Here is a 20434-nt window from a genome sequence, read left to right on the forward strand (position 1 = left end):
ATTTGCGCAACCTTTATAAGGACATCTTGCGCCATATGATACTGCGGTATCTGGGGGAACGCAGTGTTAGGCTTCGCATTGACTTTGACTGGCTCTACTCCTTTTATCAATCCTACTTCTTGCCCCGTCAAGTCCCACACCTTTTCTTGAACTGTTCCCTTTAAGTCCGCCAGGAGATCAGCCACGGTGAACATCGGAAAGAAGTTAATCAGAGGATATTCCTCATCTGTTGTCTCGGTTTCAGGCTCTGAACACTGTTCCTCCCCTTCATCATCACTGTTTGTCTGTACCTCAATTCCCTCATTGGAACAGGTGATTGAACACCTCGTCTTGCACAATAAGTCCCTTCCCAGTAAGGATACAGGACTTGAATCGCAAACCACAAATCTGTGCAATCCTTGGAAAGTGACAAGCTCACCCTGAACCGGATCTGTGATCGGGTTAGTCAGGAGTTGGTTTGCTACTCCCACTACCTTAACTGTCCGTCCCGAAAGGGGCAGTTTCGGAACCTCTGCACTTCTGACTGTAGAGCGTGTAGCTCCTGTGTCAACCAAGAATGAAACCTTGTGACCCATTACCTTCCCATGAACACAGAGTCCTCTCTGATCTACCTCTAAGGACGCTGCAAGCCTACACTCTTCACTGTCTGAACTCTCATCTGACCATTCATCATTTATTCCACTCTCACCACGCAATGGGTACTGTTGCACTGTGTGATTTTGACTCACTCTTTGACCTGTGACCTGTTGAGGAAGCATCACCTGTTGCTGTTCCATTGGGGCTAAAGGCACTTGCATTTGCTGTCTAGGTACCATATGAACCTGCTGTTGCGCTTATTGTAACTGTATTGGCTGTATACGTGGCATCTGCACCTGCTGCATAGATTGAAAACCCTGCATTTGATTCACATTATTCTGAAAATTTGGATTTGGACCTCTCAATCTTGGCCCTCTCATATTTTGAAATGAGCTGACATAATTGCTTTGTTGAGTAACACCATCCTACACCATCATTGGGCACTCCCGCTTTTAGTGTCCAATGATCCCGCAAGCATTACAAGGTAACATCTTCTTCATTCCTTGTGCATCGTTTTGAACTACTACAGTGTTCAAGTCTGGACTAAGGGTCAAAAAACCTCCTCGACCTCTACCTCTCACTTGCACCTGAAACATCCCGTTTCCCTGCGGCTGCTGCACCATCTGCTGTAGAAAACCTCCCTGCATCCCTGTCTAAGCTGCCTTGATTTGCATCACCATCGCTTTCTCCTTCAACTTTCTCTGCTTCAACTCAATCTCGTCACTGCAGTACTTCGCATACTGCAACACCTCGTCAATCGGCTTTGCCTGGCAGCAAATCAGATGATTATTAATCATCTGGCCAATCTCAGGTCTCAGCCCTTCCACGAACCTTAACACAAGGTGATTCATGTCCTTCGCCTCAATGACCTCTGTACCCCTGTAATGCTTAAACGCCTTCAACAACCTTTCACAATAAGCATGTATCAACTCCTTGACTTCCTGAGCCGTTCGATCAATCCTTTGCCAATCAATATTCGTCGACGAAACTCTTGTTTTCAGAAACTCAATCACGTTATAATAATACTTCATCACATCAGGAGACGGCGCCCCTGTGTTTCTGTCCCTTGCCGGTTCCTCAGTCGGCCAATCTACACTCCTTTTGCACTCAATCCACAAATCGGCTGGAACTATGATCTCAAAGAGAATATTCAAATCTTCCCAGAGACATTTTGCGAGCTTCACAACCCTGTCCGTCTGCTGATACCACTCTATTGGTTTCTCCCTCAGCCTGGGGAAGTCATTTGTGAATGACAGAATATCCCCTCTAGTCCAAGGTACATGAGAACCCCTCCAGAAGTTTCTCATATTGGTAACATCTTTACTGTGCCTGTATCCGGTAATGTTTTAGATGGCTGTTGTATGCAATCACTCTTTCTCTTGTCTCTTTTCTTTGCCCATCTGCCTTCCCACTTCTCTAAGGCTCCCCAAACGTGTGCACTTTGCAGCATCTCCTTGAGGTGCACTTTCATCCCAGTAGACCTCATGTGTTCGAAATCCTTTGGCTCAAAATCTAACCTGTAACTCCTTTTCAGATGTTTGGTCTTCTCTAGATCTACACCGTATTTGTCTGCCAAATGTGCCAACCTCTGGTGCACCCTACTCACTACTCTAGTTATCGTTTGACACAAGTACCTCAATTCTGCTTCTGTGTATGACTCTAGCCTGTTCACACCCATACTTCCCTCAACAAGTTCATTGGCTTCAATACCCAACCTCATATGGTTCAGGTACTCCTCTCCTTCTGCTCTCCCTGCTGCTACAGGAGTAGTCTCTGGAGTATTAAGCCTGTCTAACCAATCGGTCAGTTGTTGTGCTGTTAGACCTTACAAAGAGATGTTCCCAGCCTGCACTAAAGGTGTCTGTGGTACTTTCGCACTCGAGATCTGCGGAGTTAACAGTCTCAAACTTGTCTGTCTCATGGCTTCTGGAGGAGCCCCAATCGGACTGAAATCTAACAGGGACCTAGGTCCTACAAATGTCGGTTCCACTGGATTCGTTCCTTGGGAGCTTCCTACAAACCCTCCTCTTGTCACATCTTGGGTCATTGCCCCTTGATCGCATACACTAGGCTTCGCCTGCGCATACAATGGCACTGGTGGACCAACTGTAATAGGCAAAGATATGGCATCTGGTGTCTGTCTGTTTCCCAAACCCTGTGGAAGACTAACTCCCATATTCTGGCCCATCACTGGTGTCATGTCTGACTGCGGTCCTGCGACCGAAGTATATCTCGGAATCATTTGCGGCTGTACCTGGGGCAGTAAAGGTGGAGTGGGCTCAGTCTGAATCAACTTTGGTCTCCCATATACTTGCTCTGTCGGCACCATCAGATTAGTGGTAGTCTCTGAAATGGGTGCATCAGGGTAAAGCCTCTGAACCTGCAGCGGTTGCAACTGAGGTTGCATAACCTGGGCAGTGGACACCCCAAAACTACTCTGCACCGGGGCTTGTGTCGGGACAGGACTAACCTGTGTCACATTTATTGTCACCTTCTCTTGTATCAAACCTGCAGGACATGCACTGGTACTTGGTGTATTTTCGTTTATTGCATATGGCGGTGGTCGATCATTAAGCAACTGATTAAGGAATTCATAATCATCTGAGTCATCTACCTCTGACCAGGGCTTCCTAACCTCTTTGTCTTGGGAAGGACTTTTGTCTGTCTTACAAGTAGCTTTCCTCCCTTTGTCTTCACCCTCTTGAGCTATCGCTGGAAACAGTCTAACCCCATCTATTGTCTCTCTCCTCCAAACTCTCTGTGCACTATCCCACCTAGCCTCCGCTAGTGTCTTTTCTGCTTTCCTCATTCTCCTCTCAAACGTCTGTTGCCGTATTGCCATTAGTTCCCAAATTGCTAACGCCTCAAACTGTGCTGGTCTCGGAGGCGGCTTCAGATCATTCAGCAACCTCAGCAAATTTTCTAAAACCCTCAAATTGAACGTTCCATTTTCAGGAAACGCTAAGCACCCCTCTTTCTCCGTAGCTTTGCACCATTGCTTTAACCAAAGACATGGCGCAACACCCTTTTCCTCCATTACAAGGTAAGCCGGTGTACCCTCTGGCGGTGTAACCTCCCCTACACTCGCGGTAATATATACGTCTCCCCTCAAAACACTCTTTAAAGCCTTGAAAAATGTAATCTTTATGTCTTTTATTTTGTTCACAATCAAATCAGGAAGTGACTTTAATTCCCAGAACTCTCTTTGCCTACCTTCTCAACCAATTGCCCCTCACGGACGGCTGCCAATCCGTGCGCGACCCTTTTCACTAACCAATCTATCCCAGCGCGGCTCCAATGACGTCACACTCAGACACACTGCGGCTGACAAAGTCTTGCGGCTTGTCTTCCCACTCTCGATTCACACAAACTAATGCAATATATTGTGAGCACCAACCAAATAAACAAAAATTTGACGGTTTACTACAGAAAAGGGTAACACAACCGCTTCAGAACTTTACAGAGATTTCTCTTAGCCTCGACCCCTACTCTCTCCTTCTCAGATCCCGCACTTGCAAGCAAAATTTGACCCGCAAACTCTACTCTCGACTTGTGAATGGATTATTGTTCTAGTGCACTTCAGAACTCACCAAGTCTCCATCGAAAGTTTTAATGCACTCACCTTGACTCAAAAATAGGACTGAGGGTCGCAAGTAGAAAGGGGCGCCCTTAACGCGCCGCTTCCAAATACTAAATTGCTAACCTATTTTGTGATCCAGTAATAGGTTACAGAATCGCGAAATAGGGTTTTGTACATAGGAAAATCCTTTTTTTTTGGTAGCAAATGCTTTGATTCTGCGAGTTGGGCCATTTTCGACCAAAATTAAAAGCTACGTACATGTACCCCCTAAGTAGCTCGTGAACACTGTTTTTAACAAATCGCTATTTTGAAATGGGTATATGTAACTGCATAAGAAACAGTAAATTCTAAATAGCAATTCCTAAAATTTGCTCTGTAGGAATCGCTTTTTCACAGTAATATTACATTTTGCCCATGAATCTTTGAAAAACACAGCTGCTGTGTTACCATTTAATGGAATTCTGAATACGGAAGACCTCGGCTGGTGAGAGATCCTTCACCTACCTTGTGACAAGGAACTGGAACACCCTGCCCCTGCACCTCAGGCAGTCAACATCACTGCCCCAATTCAGGAAGGAACTTAAGACCTGGCTCTTCGACTGCAGCTCTGTGGACAAACCTCTTAGCGCTTTGAGACCCTTATGGGTGAGTAGTTGAGCTTTATAAACTCTGATTCGATTTGATTTTGAGTTCAGGCATAACACTATTCGCTTGTTCATAACTAATTAACAAATAGTACATCTTTATTTATCGATTTTATTTGGCAGCCGAGACATTTTGATCAGAAACTTTAACATAGCATACAAGCCAGTACAAAGATTGAGAATAAGGTGGGTGACACAGTTTAGACAAAATAATTTGTTTTATGTGTTATTTGGGGCAGTTGTGTGGTTGAGACTGACAAAGACATTCATTTAAATAAAGACACAAAATATACCCAATCAATGGATCCTTAAGGCTTGAAATATGCATATTTAAGGCAAGGTGGGAAAGTAATCACCTTGTTCTTTCAGGCTGTAAAAAATGATTTAAGTGTTGTTTTGAATGTAATATAGACGTGATGGAACACATCTGAGGGGGAGTTCTAACCAAAAGGCTTAGAAGGGGGAAATATCAAAACTTGGAGGTGGCACACATTTTCTTAAGTGTAACTAGAAACTCGAAATATTTAATTTGCACGTTTCAAGTGTTGGTGTGTATAAGGGAACGAGAACAGTGAGATAATTTTAAGCCAGACATTTGCTGCTTTCAAAATAAGTGTGAAGGACATCTATATGTCTCGATTCCTGGGATGAGTCAGCTGGCCTAGTGGCAGTATGTTGAGGTGAGAAATCTACATGTGTAGATTACACAGAATTTGATTATACTGAAATGGGTGGCACAGTTCGTGAGCTTGCATAATGGAGAGAAGGAGAATTGGTTGATGCTACGTAGATGAGTACTGCAATAGCCCAGGGTGCTGAATACGAGTTAGTTGACTGATGTTTTGGTAAGGTTACATTGCCTATGTTAAAGGGTGCATGTGCTCATATCTTGTGTAGGTTCAGTAATTGAAAAGGTGCTGTAATAGGTATGATGCTAATAAAGACTTAACAGAGGAGCGTAACAGACCACCAAATTTCCTGGCTTAAGAGACATTTCTGAGAGGTGAATTAGGCGCACAAGGTTGGAGTCAGAGTTAGTTATGGGTGCTGCTGAACAGGGAAAGTCGAGAAACTCAGTGTTTAAGGGATTCAACATGAGTAAACATGATGCCATTCAATGTCTACTGGCACTGACGAAGTTCATGATACGAGAACATGTAGGCACCATCAGCATAAACTTGTTAGGAGAAACTGAATGAATACATAATATCACTTAGGTAAGAGGCTTAGAACAAGAAAGGTAGAGGGCCAAGGATAGAGACTTGAGGGATACCTACTGGTAGAGGAGTGTGTAGATACATTTAAATTCCTTGTGAAACAGAGGGAATGGTGAGAGACGTAGGAGGTGAGCCAGTTGTGTACAAGACCATTTATTACTTGTGAGTATAACAACAGTAAAATTGTGTAGTTGACAGTGTTAAAGGCTGCAAATAGGTCCAGTAGTATGACTGTAAGAAAGTAATTTACAATGGCCAGTGGTGATAAATTTATACATGTGTGAAAGATTTGTTTCTGTGGCGGATGGGGTGCAAAAGCAAAATTGCAAGGTGTTAATTATTGCAAGAAAGAAAATTTGAAGCAGTTGATGTCCAAAATTCGAATATCTTGGAAAAAGGCGGGATTTAAGATAGTGGGTGATAGTTTGAGGGTTCGGCAGGAGGTTTCTTAAGAAAAGTTAAAACCACTATTGATCTAAAGCAACTTGGATATGTGCCAGATGGAAGGGAATAACTGAAGAGAGAAGTCAAGCAAAGAAGAATGCTGGATGTGAAGGCAAGATATTTGAATTCTCAAGGCTCCAAGGATAGGAATGGTATACAGAAAGTGATGGAAACTTTAATAATTAGAATGAGTTTGGATGAGCATGTTGTGGTGAGGTGCAGAGTACAGTTGGGGATTGGTACACGAGGGGGATGGAAAAGCCAGAAGTTGTGTTCAAGGTATTTTTTTAGATGTGAATTTTGAGAAGACGTGTAGAGAAGTTATTGCTTTACAAGGATGGATCCTTTCTTAGTGTTATAGGCAGACAAACTAGCTTGGTTACTATTCCCAAAAGATGTTGCAAATGAGACTGAAGTGATTTGATGAGATTTGCACAGTATGAATATTTAGCATTGGCAAGGGTATGGGATAGTGTGTTCTAGACTTGTTTGTATTTATTTTGCACCATCTACAACAAGTACATATGTTACTTTCAAAAGGAGGTTTTTAAATTCATATGAAAATTATACCAGAAGACTTTTCTTCCACAGAAAATACCCTAACGTCTAGACATGGATGAGCTAGAGTACAAGGAACTCAGATAAAGAAACAAGTTTCTCCCAGAATTCTACATTGTTGGAGGCCTGTTTATTTATACTATCGCAAACAAGTCAATATTGCTACAAAGACAAATATGAAGCATGCACACGACAAAGAAAAGACCCATTTAAGAAGCTATCAGAGCAGGATGATCTTGAATTTGAAGTACAGACAAAGGCTGAGCAAAAGTGATCATGAGCCCAAGTACTTATGCTAAAGAGATGCTTAGACAACTGGATGATATGTAAACATATTTATGATTACCTATGGATCGCATATAGTTTATGAGTGTTTAATGGTTTATTACTGACTGATAAAGAAGTAGGATGGACACATTCCTGAAAAAAATATTTCTAAATGAATACGTATTCAGTAATTTGTGCTTTGTATTAGTCCCAATATCGATTTGAATCTGAATAATACACTGGGAAGGCCCACAACAATGGCCATCAAATCTCTACACCAACCTTTGGTAAAGTACATAGACGAGTTATTAAAACCAATAGTAAATACATTTGACACCTAGGCTGTGCTGAAACCAGTTCTTGGCACTTGTTCCAAGTCCCATCAAATAATGTAGAAAGGAACCAAGAGAACATAATTTTCAACAAAAATAACAGCAGACAACACACTGCATATCTCAGAAATGGCAGAAGCTTACAAGTCAGGAGAAAGGGTGGGTAGGAATCTGTGGGAAGATCTGTAATTTACCACAAACATTGTTATTGAAGTTAAGTAACTTTTTCTTCAGATGGATACTTCTTCCAGTAGATTTCTGACCTACTGAATGATTCCCAAAGTAAAAATACCTGGGAAGTCGGATTGAGAAGTTTTGATCAACCTAGGAAGTCATGCAAAACAGTTCTGGCAAAGAAAGAGTCAAGCTTTTGCAAGGGCATATGCCCATGACATGTGGCAGCTCAGTAACTATCACACACAGGAATGCCCCTTGTGTGGGCAAGGGCATAGAAGATCCTAATACATTAGGTAGCACAACATGAAAATCGAATGACAAACAGAAACAGTGGAGTCACAGTGAGCGCGAACAAACCACTACTCTATCATAGGGGCAGCCAACTGACACATTAAAAAAGGGTATCTGCACCGGTGTATAACGGCTAGCAGGAATTCAATATTAGGACTCAGGTGCATATCCAGCCAAGAGGGACAACCAAATATCTCTACCTGCCGGCACCCAGGAAGTGGCACGTGGCAAAAACTAGGGGTCGTACAAGTCAACCAGGATGTGCACCTCACAGAGGGAACCAGGCCCCATTGGACTTCCGACGAGTGCCCTCCAGCAGGAGCAGCAGGTGCAAAGGAACGCAACATATTGAGCGTATAACGAGGTGAGATGAGGGGAGAGCGCGGAAACATGCATTAGGTATTCCTGATGTAAATAATTAAATTGTGTGTAGTGAAAGGGTGGGTTGTGCGAAACCTCCCCGACACGTTGAAGCGCCCGGGACCAAAGACTGTTCATAAGTGGCTTTGGGAGGTCAGGCGTCCATCTAGTCCTGAATATGTTAGCTGGCGCACAACAGGATGAGCACAGTGCAACATAAATTAGACCCTCCAGGATTTTGGGATTTTGTGATTTGCAAAAAATTGGGAAATCTGCAGTTTTGTAAAAAGGCTGCGCTTCTTACAAAGCTGCCTGCGAAATCTGGAGAATGCAATCAGGAAGAGGCTGACAAAGGGTCGTGAAACCTAATTCAAAGGCTTGTGAAGATAATTTACGGATATTTTCACCTCTCAGTTTCCACCTTTTTGGAAACAAGAACATCTTGTGGCCAGGGATGGAAAGTGATTTCAATGTTTTTGTCATATCCGAGCACCACCCATCTCTCTCGGCTCTTCAGTGGCTAACAGCATGACAAAGGTCAACCACAGACGATCAAAAGGTGCCAGATGTCATTTTTGCTGCACATGCCATTGTAGTGGATCACCATTGATGACAACACCCAAAAACTATTTGCAGCCAAGTCCATGGCCTGTTAGGCAGAAAAAATACACTCTTTAACCCAAAATGGTTTTATTTCGTTTTCCTCCTGCTTACAGCTTCCTTTACCACATTGCAAGTTAATGGGGAAGTTAAATTCTCTACCATTTATCCTAAATCTCCCTCTTATCTGTTCCTAAATTTTGCCATGAATGCACATGACCTGGGACAACTTAGAGGCCATGGGTCATTATTCCTTTCATGGTATTCCTGAGGGACGCTGGGTCCATTCACATCCCTTGCTATCTGGCATATTGGAAGGAAAAGCTAGATCTCTTGGGATTTCTGAGGATCTGTAGTCTCACGTATTGGCTGAGTCTCTCACCCTTGCGTATTTCATGTCTCTGTGCAGTCTTCCTCCGTGGCTAGGAGTTTCACATCCTGGTGCATGATTTCAATTCCTAGCTGTGAGTTTTAAACCTTAGAACACAGCCTCACTCCTAGCATGCCCTAATGTCCCATTTATTGCTGGACAGCAGCTCTTAGTATTTATCACAGTCAGAATATTCTTTCTGCTTTAAGACCACTCTGGACAAGGGGTCCAAACTGTTAAGATGCTGAGACAACCGATTTCAATAAAGGAGCTTTATTCATGGTAACCAACCCACAGCAGGACGCACACTCCCTGACCGCCTCAACCGCCATGGAACCCTCTCCTCCCAGCTTCACGTCATTACCTGGAACACCAGTGTCATCGAGGTTCCAGGCTCTTCAACATTCCCAGAACATCACAACACATCCCCCTCCCTTACACTAAATATACTAAAGGATAAAGAAGAACAATTAGAAATAACAAGGTAAAACATTACACAAAATGTGTATAGAAAACATAATAATTCACAATGGAGAATGCACGCATGATAGATGTTACAAGGTGTTAAAAGTCAGGACCATAGTCTTTCAAGTATCAGGATACATAGGGGGTCATTCTGACCCTGGCGGTAATTACCGCCATGGCGGAGGTCGGCGGTAGCACCGCCAACAGGCTGGCGGTGCACCGCTGGGCATTCTGACCGCGGCGGTTCAGCCGCGGCCAGAAACGGAAAGTCGGCGGTGTCCCGCCGACTTTCCGCTGCCCTTGAGAATCCTCCATGGCGGCGGAGTGCGCTCCGCCGCCATGGGGATTCTGACACCCCCTACCGCCATCCAGTTCCTGGCGGTTCTCCCGCCGGGAACAGGATGGCGGTAGGGGGTGCCGCGGGGCCCCTGGGGGCCCCTGCAGTGCCCATGCCAATGGCATGGGCACTGCAGGGGCCCCCGTAAGAGGGCCCCAAAAAGAAATTCAGTGTCTGCCTAGCAGACACTGAAATTCGCGACGGGTGCAACTGCACCCGTCGCACCTTCCCACACCGCCGGCTCAATTCTGAGCCGGCGTCCTCGTGGGAAGGGTGTTTCCCGCTGGGCTGGCGGGCGGACTTTCGGCGGTCGCGGTCAGAATGACCCCCATAGTCTTTCAACCACAATGGTATTACGATGTGCCCACCACATGTCCCTAAGGAGATCAGCTAGAGGAATCCTGGTTTCAATAGCTTCCTGGACACAGGACTTCACCATTCTGTTCATACGTTCAGCAAGACCATTGGCCTGGGGTAGATACAACGCTGTTTTCAAATGTACAATGGCCAGGGAATCTAAAAAAAACTTCATATCCTGAGATGTTAACTGTACACCATTGTCAGTGACTAAATGGCTAGGTATACCCTCCCGAGAGAATTCCTCCTTCAAGAAGTCAATCACCATTCTGGTATCTACCGAATTCACACATTCACACATTTAGTCACCACCCATTTGGACGCATAATCCACCATAAGTATGACGTAGCGTTCATTCGTAGGCAGAAGATGGAAAGGACCCATAAAGTCAAGCCCTAGCTTAACCCAGGGTTTTTCAGGAATCACAACTGGAGAAAGTGGGGCTTTCACCCTAACTTTGCTCTTATCATTCCGTGCACAACTTACACAGTCTTTCACCACTGCTTCAGCATCACGATCCAACCCTGGCCACCAGTATACTGTTCTCAGTCTGGATTTGGTCAAATTCCTGCCCAAATGTCCCTCATGGGCCAAGTTTATGATTTTACTCCTATCGCCCATAGGAGGTATAGATTTGGCACCTCTGAATAATTCACTTCCACTTAAAGAGAGCTCATCTCTCACACTCCAATACCCCTTCAGAGAGTCAGAAATGTCTTTGTACTCTGGCCAACCTTTCACAATGAATTCGACAAGTTTATGCCTGTCAGAATCCCGATCCACTGCTGACTTCCACTCCTCTTCATTTATGGCCTTCTCCCTCACCCAATTGACCACACCCTCATCATCAGACTCCTCACTACTGTCAATTGAAGTTCGGGACAGGAAATCTGCTATCATATTCTTTGGCCCGGGTACATATTCCACAGAAAAATTGTATTCCAATAATCCTTCCAGCCACCTTCTTATCCTTGCCGTCAACTCTTCCCCCTTCTTAGAAGAAAATATTTGGACAAGAAGCCTGTGGTCTGTCCTCACAACAAAAGGTAAGCCCCGCAAATAAAATTGGAAATGCTTAACTGCCCACATACACGCAAGCGCCTCTCTTTCTATAACAGAATAATGCTGCTCAGCCTCCCTGAGGGAACGGGAAGCAAAAGCGATTACTTTCTCTTCCTGGTCTACCCTTTGGATTAAGACTGCCCCTAAACCTTTGACACTGGCATCTGTGTACAAGAAGGTTTTAGTGCACGTATCGAAATGCCCCAAGGTGGGCATCTTCCCAATGCAGTTCTTTACAAAAGTGAACGCAGCCATATACTCCTCCGTCCAAATTAATTCACACCCCTTCTTTAAGAGAGATCTCAAGGGTTGAGTCACACTTGAAAAGTTGGCAATGAATTTGGAGTAATACTCCGCCAACCCTAGAAAAGATCTAACACCATCCTTGTCTTTGGGTTCAGGTGCTCGGACAATGGAATCAACTAGTTCCAACTTGGGTCTGATTCCCTCACCAGATATAGTATGGCCCAGGTAAGTTACTGAAGTGACCTTGAATTTGCACTTTTCTTTCTTCACAGTAAGACCAGCCCTGGCTAACTTACTCAATACTTCCCTTAGAATTTTGTCATGCTCACTCACAGTTTTGCCATGAACCAAAATATCATCTTGAAAACATAAGGTACCAGAGACTCCCTCTAAGACCCTCTTCATAACCTGTTGGAAACAGGCGGCCGCAGAGGCCAGCCCAAAAGGCATCTTCAAAAATTGGTAGGCCCCCAATGGCGTTACAAAGGAGGTGAGGTGTCTAGACTCAGGATGTAAGACAATTTGATGATAAGCCGAGGATAGATCCAACACACTGAACACTTTCGAGCCACCCAAACACGACAACTCCTCCGAAATGTTGGGTAGAGGTTGGCGATCTACCCATATATGCTTATTAAGATGTCTAAGGTCTACACACATGCGGATCTGCCTCCCATCGTCCTTCGGTGCCAGGACAATAGGGGCCAACCATTCAGAAGATTCTATCTCTTTAATTACCCCTGCATTCAATAACTTGTTCAATTCCGCCTTGAGAGGTTCTAACATCAACTGAGGTACTCTTCTTGCTTTATGCACAGAAGGGACTGCATTTTTCTTCAGTATGATCTTGTGCTCCAAATTAGTCAGACACCCCAATTCCTCACTAAACACTCTAGCTTTATTCATGGTAACCAACCCACAGCAGGACGCACACTCTCCGACCGCCTCAACCGCCATGGAACCCTCTCCTCCCAACTTCACGTCAATACCTGGAACACCAGTGTCATCGAGGGTCCAGGCTCCCCATGCTGGAACACCAGTGTCAATGAGGTTCCAGGCTCTCTAACATTCCCAGAACATCACAACACAAACATAATCAGACACTCCTGTAAGGACACTGGTAGATGTCCAGCTAGCAGGGTGCCTTTGGAAGGCCATAAGGTCTGAGAAGAGCTATTTACTTATCAGCTATATATGAAGTAAGAAGTGTGAGTAATGGAAACCTGGGCTGAAAACATATCAATTGAGGACTTGGGAGCTGTTGGTCAAAAGAGCGAGTAGAGTGAAACAGGTTTCAGGAAGGCAAAGAGTGGTGAAATTGTGGGGGTATCAAGCTCGAGGATGTATTTGAAGACCAGTGTCGGCAATCTGAAAAGGAACCTAGTGGTCTACATTGAGAAACAGCGTACATGCTGCTGCTGAGCAGAGGAGGACGTTAATCTTGGGAGATTGACAAGCGTACAAGTCTTGAGTTTGGTGCTAAGAGAGCCATATCGAGTAGTAAGCGCTATATATGTGCTGTGAGTCGTTGATTTATCTTTTCACAGAGAAGGTGTAGAGGAAAGGGTGAATGTTGAGCAGGGTGAGGCAAGGTGCATTGATGGTCATTGACAGACTGCAGCCAGAGATACCTCTTGCTGTCTAAGTGGGTGCCTTGCTTGTAGACAGAGTGGAAGGGATGGATGTTGATGATGTTGAGTTTCCAATTGGATGAGCATCATGCAGCACAGGGCCTTCCAATTATAGTAATGCACTCAGTATGGAGCAAGAGGATGTAGGTGGACTGGAAAAAGTCATTGGGAGCCTTGATTTATGTAGGGAGATAGGTGGAGGCGATGATCCTGGGGCATGGCAAGACTCAGAAGGACTTGTCAGAGAAATAATAGAGAAAGCAGGAGACAGAGCAGAGCTAGAAATCACTAAGTCCAACAGTCTGTGGTGGAGACAGTTGTGGTCCTTGGTGCCTCCATGACCCCAAAATGATCTTTCCAGTGCGCAGGAATGCATTATTCTTAAGGGATGTGTATTGTATATATCTATAGCCATTGTAGAGGAAAATGGTGCTTCATCATATCCAGCACAGCTATACTTCAGTCAGTGACATGAATGTCAGCACAAGATGGAGGCACATGCTGCACAGTGTTTACGTATAATTGTTTTATTCCTCCGCATCCTGAACTCAAGTTCATGATACATAGTTAACAACCATAAAAAACTGTGTTGGACTTTTAACGCATTTGCCATCGAGCTTTCAAGTTCTGTTATTCGAGTAAAACATGCACTGAAAGTTTACAAACATGTCCACTTAATGTATTCCCCTCAAACTCTGTAGGACAGAATGCGCAACTCCTTACACTTACAATAGGAGCAGTAAGGAGGGGAATGAGGTGTGTGTGCCCTGAGAGACATCAGGTATAACCCACATGAGCAGGGCCTGGGCCCAGCCATACACCACTGAAACACTGGGCACATTTCAACATGGACTGGCCACCGGGGGGGAGGTAGACTATTTACGGCTGACACACTCAGCCTGACCGCTTTTCTTTTTCTTCAATCCCCAAATAAATGACATGGATGCTATCAAGTCCTAGAGGAAGTAAGAGGGGAAATAACGTGCACTGCCCGAAAGGTTTCCTGTGAATTTCAAAGGATCGAAATTCCTGAAGCTTTACATATATGGACAGTACATGGCAGTACACGCCACAATATATAGCAAGCATTAACAGTAGACACAACTAGTGCTGCAGAGGTCTGATCCTGCGTATTGACAGCCACAAGGTAATATAAGCCCCCACATCAGACACTAGTAGCCCGAGCAGAAATACGATGGTGAAAGATAAAGCTACACATATGCCAGCCAACCAGTCCAATGTAAACAAGTATGCTAAGCCACTGCCACCAAGAGAAAATTACGTGGGAGCAGTGTCTCAACAGCCATCAGAACTCACACTGTCAGATGTACCATGAGAACCTCCCTGGAAATTAATGTGGATGCCTTGCCCATTGACCTCAATCTGGTACTTACAGATCCTCTGGGAATCATGAAAAATAAGAGCTGGTCCCCAAAAATGATACCATGGGGCAAGTGGTGGGTCGAGGATGCCATATTTTTCACTCAAAATTTAGGGCCCGCCTCCCATGGTGCACACTGAGGGCCCAAGGGGGCATTCTTTTATGCAGAATAGCCATATAAAGCATTGCAAAAATGCAGCTAATTTTTTATATTTGTGCAGAAAAATTTGATAATCCAATGCCGCGATATCCTCAACAATGGCTGTGATAACTTTCCAATAACATGTAGTGTCAGTAATTGGGGCAGCTCAACCCTTCCCAGCACCCATTCTGTAGTAATCCCATACTGTACAGCATGGTGCAATGAAAACTGTCCCGCAATGATCACAGATGTGTCCACAATCTGCTGAAAGGGCATAAATACCTATTCCAGGAATATATCCCCCATTTGATCAATCCCTGCCTCTCTCCATGGCGCCAAGTCATAGGTTCGAGCCAGTGCTGGGAGACGCCACATAGGGATCAGCAGGCAGTATGGAAACTGGGGGCCCCTGCCATGTATGTACGTATGCCAGCAATGTCGCCCCACCCTCATATTGTGCATCTTATGGGGCAGGAGGGCCCTAGAATCCATGAGCCACGTGTAAATGTGTTCCCCCCTCCCCTCAAGATGCTTGTGAATTGTTAACCTCTCAGGGCTGGCAGATGTGCCTGGCCAGCTCAGTGCCACTGCATCTGAACAGCCGCATAATACCATTCATAGTTGGGAGCACTTGAGACAGTCTGCACTCAGCAGGCGCTGGAGTACAGAAAGTGCAACATGTCTTATGCCCATACCCCATATCCGCTCAAGCAGGAGACCATGAAGTTCTCATAAAAACCGATGAGGAAGCAAAAGCAGAAGCGCAGCAAAGAAATACAGGGGCTGGGGTAGGATAAGCATCTTAGAAATCACCACCCAAAAAATGAGCAGGATTTACTGATCGAGCCCAAGATCTCTGCCACATTACCATTCTGGAGATCACTGTCCGAGTGATGTATCTGGGCACCCATGTCTTTGAAAGTGTCATGGCACAATGCAAGCTGGAACCTCTGCAGGGCCCTTCTATCATGTTTAGGGAGAGGAGCAATTGGCATGATTTAGCCAGCTCACCCTGAGGCCCAACACGGCCCCTGATTCCTCCAGGGTCTCCATCAGGGTTAGAAGCCAGGCCGTCATATAAATGAGGGAATCATCCACCTAGAGCAAGACAATGTGATGTTCAAGGTGCACCAATAGCTGCCATTGCCTCACACGTTGACGTCAGCTACAGTCCACAGCCTCCTTGGCCAGTGCGAAAAATAGCCGGGAACAGGGGATAGTCCTGCTGGGTGCCCCTTTGAATGTCAAAGCTGTCAGAGATCAAGATTCCCATCCTGACTCTCGCTGTTAGATGCTCATGCAGGGTATGGATCCAATTTATCAATAAAACACATGGCAACAACGACTACCCTGAATGCCCATCCCTACAGTTTCAAAAAGTATAATGTTTACATATGGGGCTGCTAACACTGATTACACATCTGTTGCCAATGTGTATAAACTGGAGCCTATAACAGGATCTACATTATTACTAAACAATACCAAGTGAGGCACCCATACGTAAGCGAATTGTTAGTTACACAAATATTTGTTTGGTGATAATAAAACGCAATTCGAAAATCTTTTCAAGATAGTAAGTCATCAATATCAATTACAAATGTAATAGTAACATTGTACAGTGATCTCTTAATAGTTACAAATAATCGTGAACATTGTTCAAAATATAGCATATTAATTAATCCTATATCCCATAATCCTTAATATGGATCCTAAAGTTATTGAGATGATTTCATTCAACCAAAAAATGTTTTCAAATATTTCATCAATTAGTAACCGCCATTGGTTCAAAACATAAATCATTTGATTAGAAAAATATCTCTTAAATAGTATGTTACCATAAGAAGAAAAGTTAGTTTCTCAATATAAGGTATGAAATTTCTTTAGACAATCTCCCTTCAACATAATATTCTATTTGTTCAGATTATTTTTTGTGATCATTAGTCTAAAACATAGATCATTAAAATTAAAAAATGTCCATCAAACAGTGTGCTCTTAAAAGAAGAAAAAGTAATAATTATTTTTCAGTCCTAAATTTATATGATTTGGTGTTGTATCATCAGTCTTCCGCCCGTATTAGTAGGATATTGGAGTCTCAATCCAATAATTAGGAAAATGTCCAACCACCCAAACGCTTAGAAAGAATAGCCAACACGTGTTTCGTCCTAACATAGGACTTCTTCAGCGCTGGTAACAAATAATACTAATATTTTAATGAAAATCGATATTAAACCAACATTTCAAAAAGTGAAAACTATATCAATTAGTACATGATTGGGACATGCATAAAACATGCAAGTTAATCAGTGTTTATAATATATAAAAAAAACTACACTGATATAAAGAAAAGGTCACACCAAAAGTTTAATCTATCCATATGTGTGAATCACAGATATTAGGTTTGTATCCACCAAGTGGAAAATTATATGATACAATTCCAATACCTAACTTTTATACATAATACCTTCTATGCAAGCCCTTATAAATTAATCCTAATTAGCAGAAAGTACAAAAGTAAAATATAAAAGAGTAACAAAATTGAATTAAACATAACCCTATCTTATTATCTACTCATTCAAAATATAAAAACCGTCACCAAGTCCAATCCGTACAGTTACCTTATGTTAATCATATAAGAATCTTCATTATAACTCAAACAGCACAGTCACTGAAAAGAAAAAAAACATATTTATCATATGCAAGTTAATCAACCAAAGACCTTCATAGTATTATAGACAGCACAATTTCTATGAAGATTAGAAAATGTATCACGTCTAAAGTGTCACTTCTACATACATCAAGTTGTAAAGCCGACCAAAAACATAAAAATATTCTCATACATTTTTGTTTATGTCCCTAATACATCTTTTACCTAAAAAATATTGTATCCAATGTACCAAATCAATATTAATAGTTGTTCCACGAAAATAAACCAATCCATTTTGCCTAAAACGAGTCCTCCATGTTAAACTGTCATGTCCAAACACCCAATAGAGAATATATTACATATTGTAAATTAGACAGTACTAATATAATTAAGATTGGGATGTTGATCTAATTGTGTACATTCATTTTACCAAACCCTCAAGTTATGAACATCCAGAAACGGATTATACACTACATATATATATATATATATATATCCAAACAAATCACGGACCACACAATGCACAATCTTTATGAGTATTGTTCTACATAACAATCAAACAACCACACTTATTCGCAACATGTTGGTTTGTTTTTAATCAATTCTTCGGTATGCCACTTGAAACATTACGTGCACCGATATGTAAACCTTCAATCATGGCATGAACTTCTTACCTGTATGAGATCACAGGGAGTAATATTCCACCGGGAACCAGTCCCTAGAGTCAATTTTACTGCGGTTATCTGGCAAAGAATTTGTTTAGCCCCCTTCCGTAAACTCCCATCTAACCAATCCGCGTGTACCGTTGGTTATTTGACGTAATTGTGGACGCCGTGAAAAACAGACTCCCATGTGGTCGCCATCATGAAATGTATAAACGTATCCATTTTGAGTCAGTATTAACACTTTTCAACAAATCTACCTCCAAACCTTATTGTAAAAATGTTTTTTTTTTTTTGTGTATATTTTAACAACTTGCCGTGAAGGTAAAATAAATAAAATATGTTAGAAAAAATATCCGTTAGATTACGTGAGCATAGAAATATATATAGCCATGTTGTTCTCATTGTAACTTCTAAATAAATATATGAACTGAGTCTTATAGGTCTGAATCAAAAAGAAATTCATGCCCTTATCGAATACCATTTTCAAAAGTCTATCCTATCCACTCCCATCATGTATAATTGATACAAGATGAGGATGTGGTATAAGAACAATGTCTTGATGTTTGCCATCTGATGACGTATTTATATAGCCATGTATACAGCACAAACTAGTACCATTAGTGTTTGCCAAATATGTGGTACGTTAATATAACCCTATTTTAATGTTATCATACCATCAGAATTTTATAGAGAACATGGACGATTACCTTATACAAAGCAATCCTAAGTGTATCCAGGTAGTAAAGTATGGTTATTCTGTGTGCCGCCAACATGCGTTCTTTACCGACATGTCTATAGGTAACAAATGTACCATAATCAGAACAAGTGTGTGTTGTCGTTAGTAATTAGTAAAGCGTGGACTGTTAGTATGTTAGAATCCATTAGTTAAATATTCGTGTCCACATGCATCCAATAGAGTGTATGGCATAATTATGTTAAATGTGTCACTACCATAAGTAGCTAATTAGTCAGAGGAGAAGGCCACAAGACCCATGTGTAACAGAAGTACAATATACAAAAAATCGCCCATCTGATTCTGTGTATATTGTAGCATAATATATTATTTACAATGGACATTCGTCCTTCCTTAAAATTGACAATTCTTTGACAAGGTGTGGCTTCCTATAGGATACATACTCCTCGATATATATTTTATACTAAAAATCAACTGCAATAGCTGAGTTTACAAGAAATGGTATAACTCATTATCCATATTCATGGCTAGCTTCACTACTTTTAATCTAATCATCCATTTAGCCTAATTTTTTCTTAATTCTAACGTGCGATTCCTGCCTCTGGGGTTGCTATTGGTCTGTGCAATACCAATATATTTATGGAATCCCTGCTGTCCTGTGTTTATCACTGACCTGGTGAACTACAGGAGATAGTGGATCATTACTTCTGAGTGACCGCATGTGCTCCTGTATTCTCTCTTAAGAGGACGGATTGTGCTGTCTACGTATATTTCACCACATTCACATAGCAAGATATACGTCACATACTTTGTGTTATAGCCTAGTATGAGAAGTAATGACTGTCTAGTTCTACAGACTGCCCCAGAGGAGAACAGGGGATGGAATAAACCAAGAAAACATGAACCCACGTCACTGCAGGAACTGATCGGCTGCCTCATGCACTACCCAGAAGGGCCGGACTCCCTGGACGGCGATATCCTCAATGTAGAAGTGATACACTAAAAATGACAAAAGGGAATGTTACCCATAAGTTGCCTACTTAGAACCTCTATCAATAGTTTACACATCAGATACACTTACAGGCATCATCATGAACATTGCATAAAAGACAGCAGAAATCGATTAAAAAATAACTGGTGATCTTCCGAAACATACAGGATTCCAATTCTACACAAATACAAATTCAGTATCTAGGAACTTGTCCCAAGGTACTAGATACATGTTATGAAACACAATTGCAGTTTGTGTATAAGTAGTTCAGAGCAATACAACAAAAGAGTCCAGAGTGCTGGGCCTTAACCCCTAGGGTGCCTCAGACGAGCTGGTCTCGCCCTTGGCACCGCGTACGAGACCAGCTCATCCTGCTATGGGCCCCCGGCTCCCCCAGATGGCC

This window comes from Pleurodeles waltl, chromosome 1_2, assembly GCF_031143425.1.
Source record: "Pleurodeles waltl isolate 20211129_DDA chromosome 1_2, aPleWal1.hap1.20221129, whole genome shotgun sequence".
NCBI lineage: Eukaryota > Metazoa > Chordata > Amphibia > Caudata > Salamandridae > Pleurodeles > Pleurodeles waltl.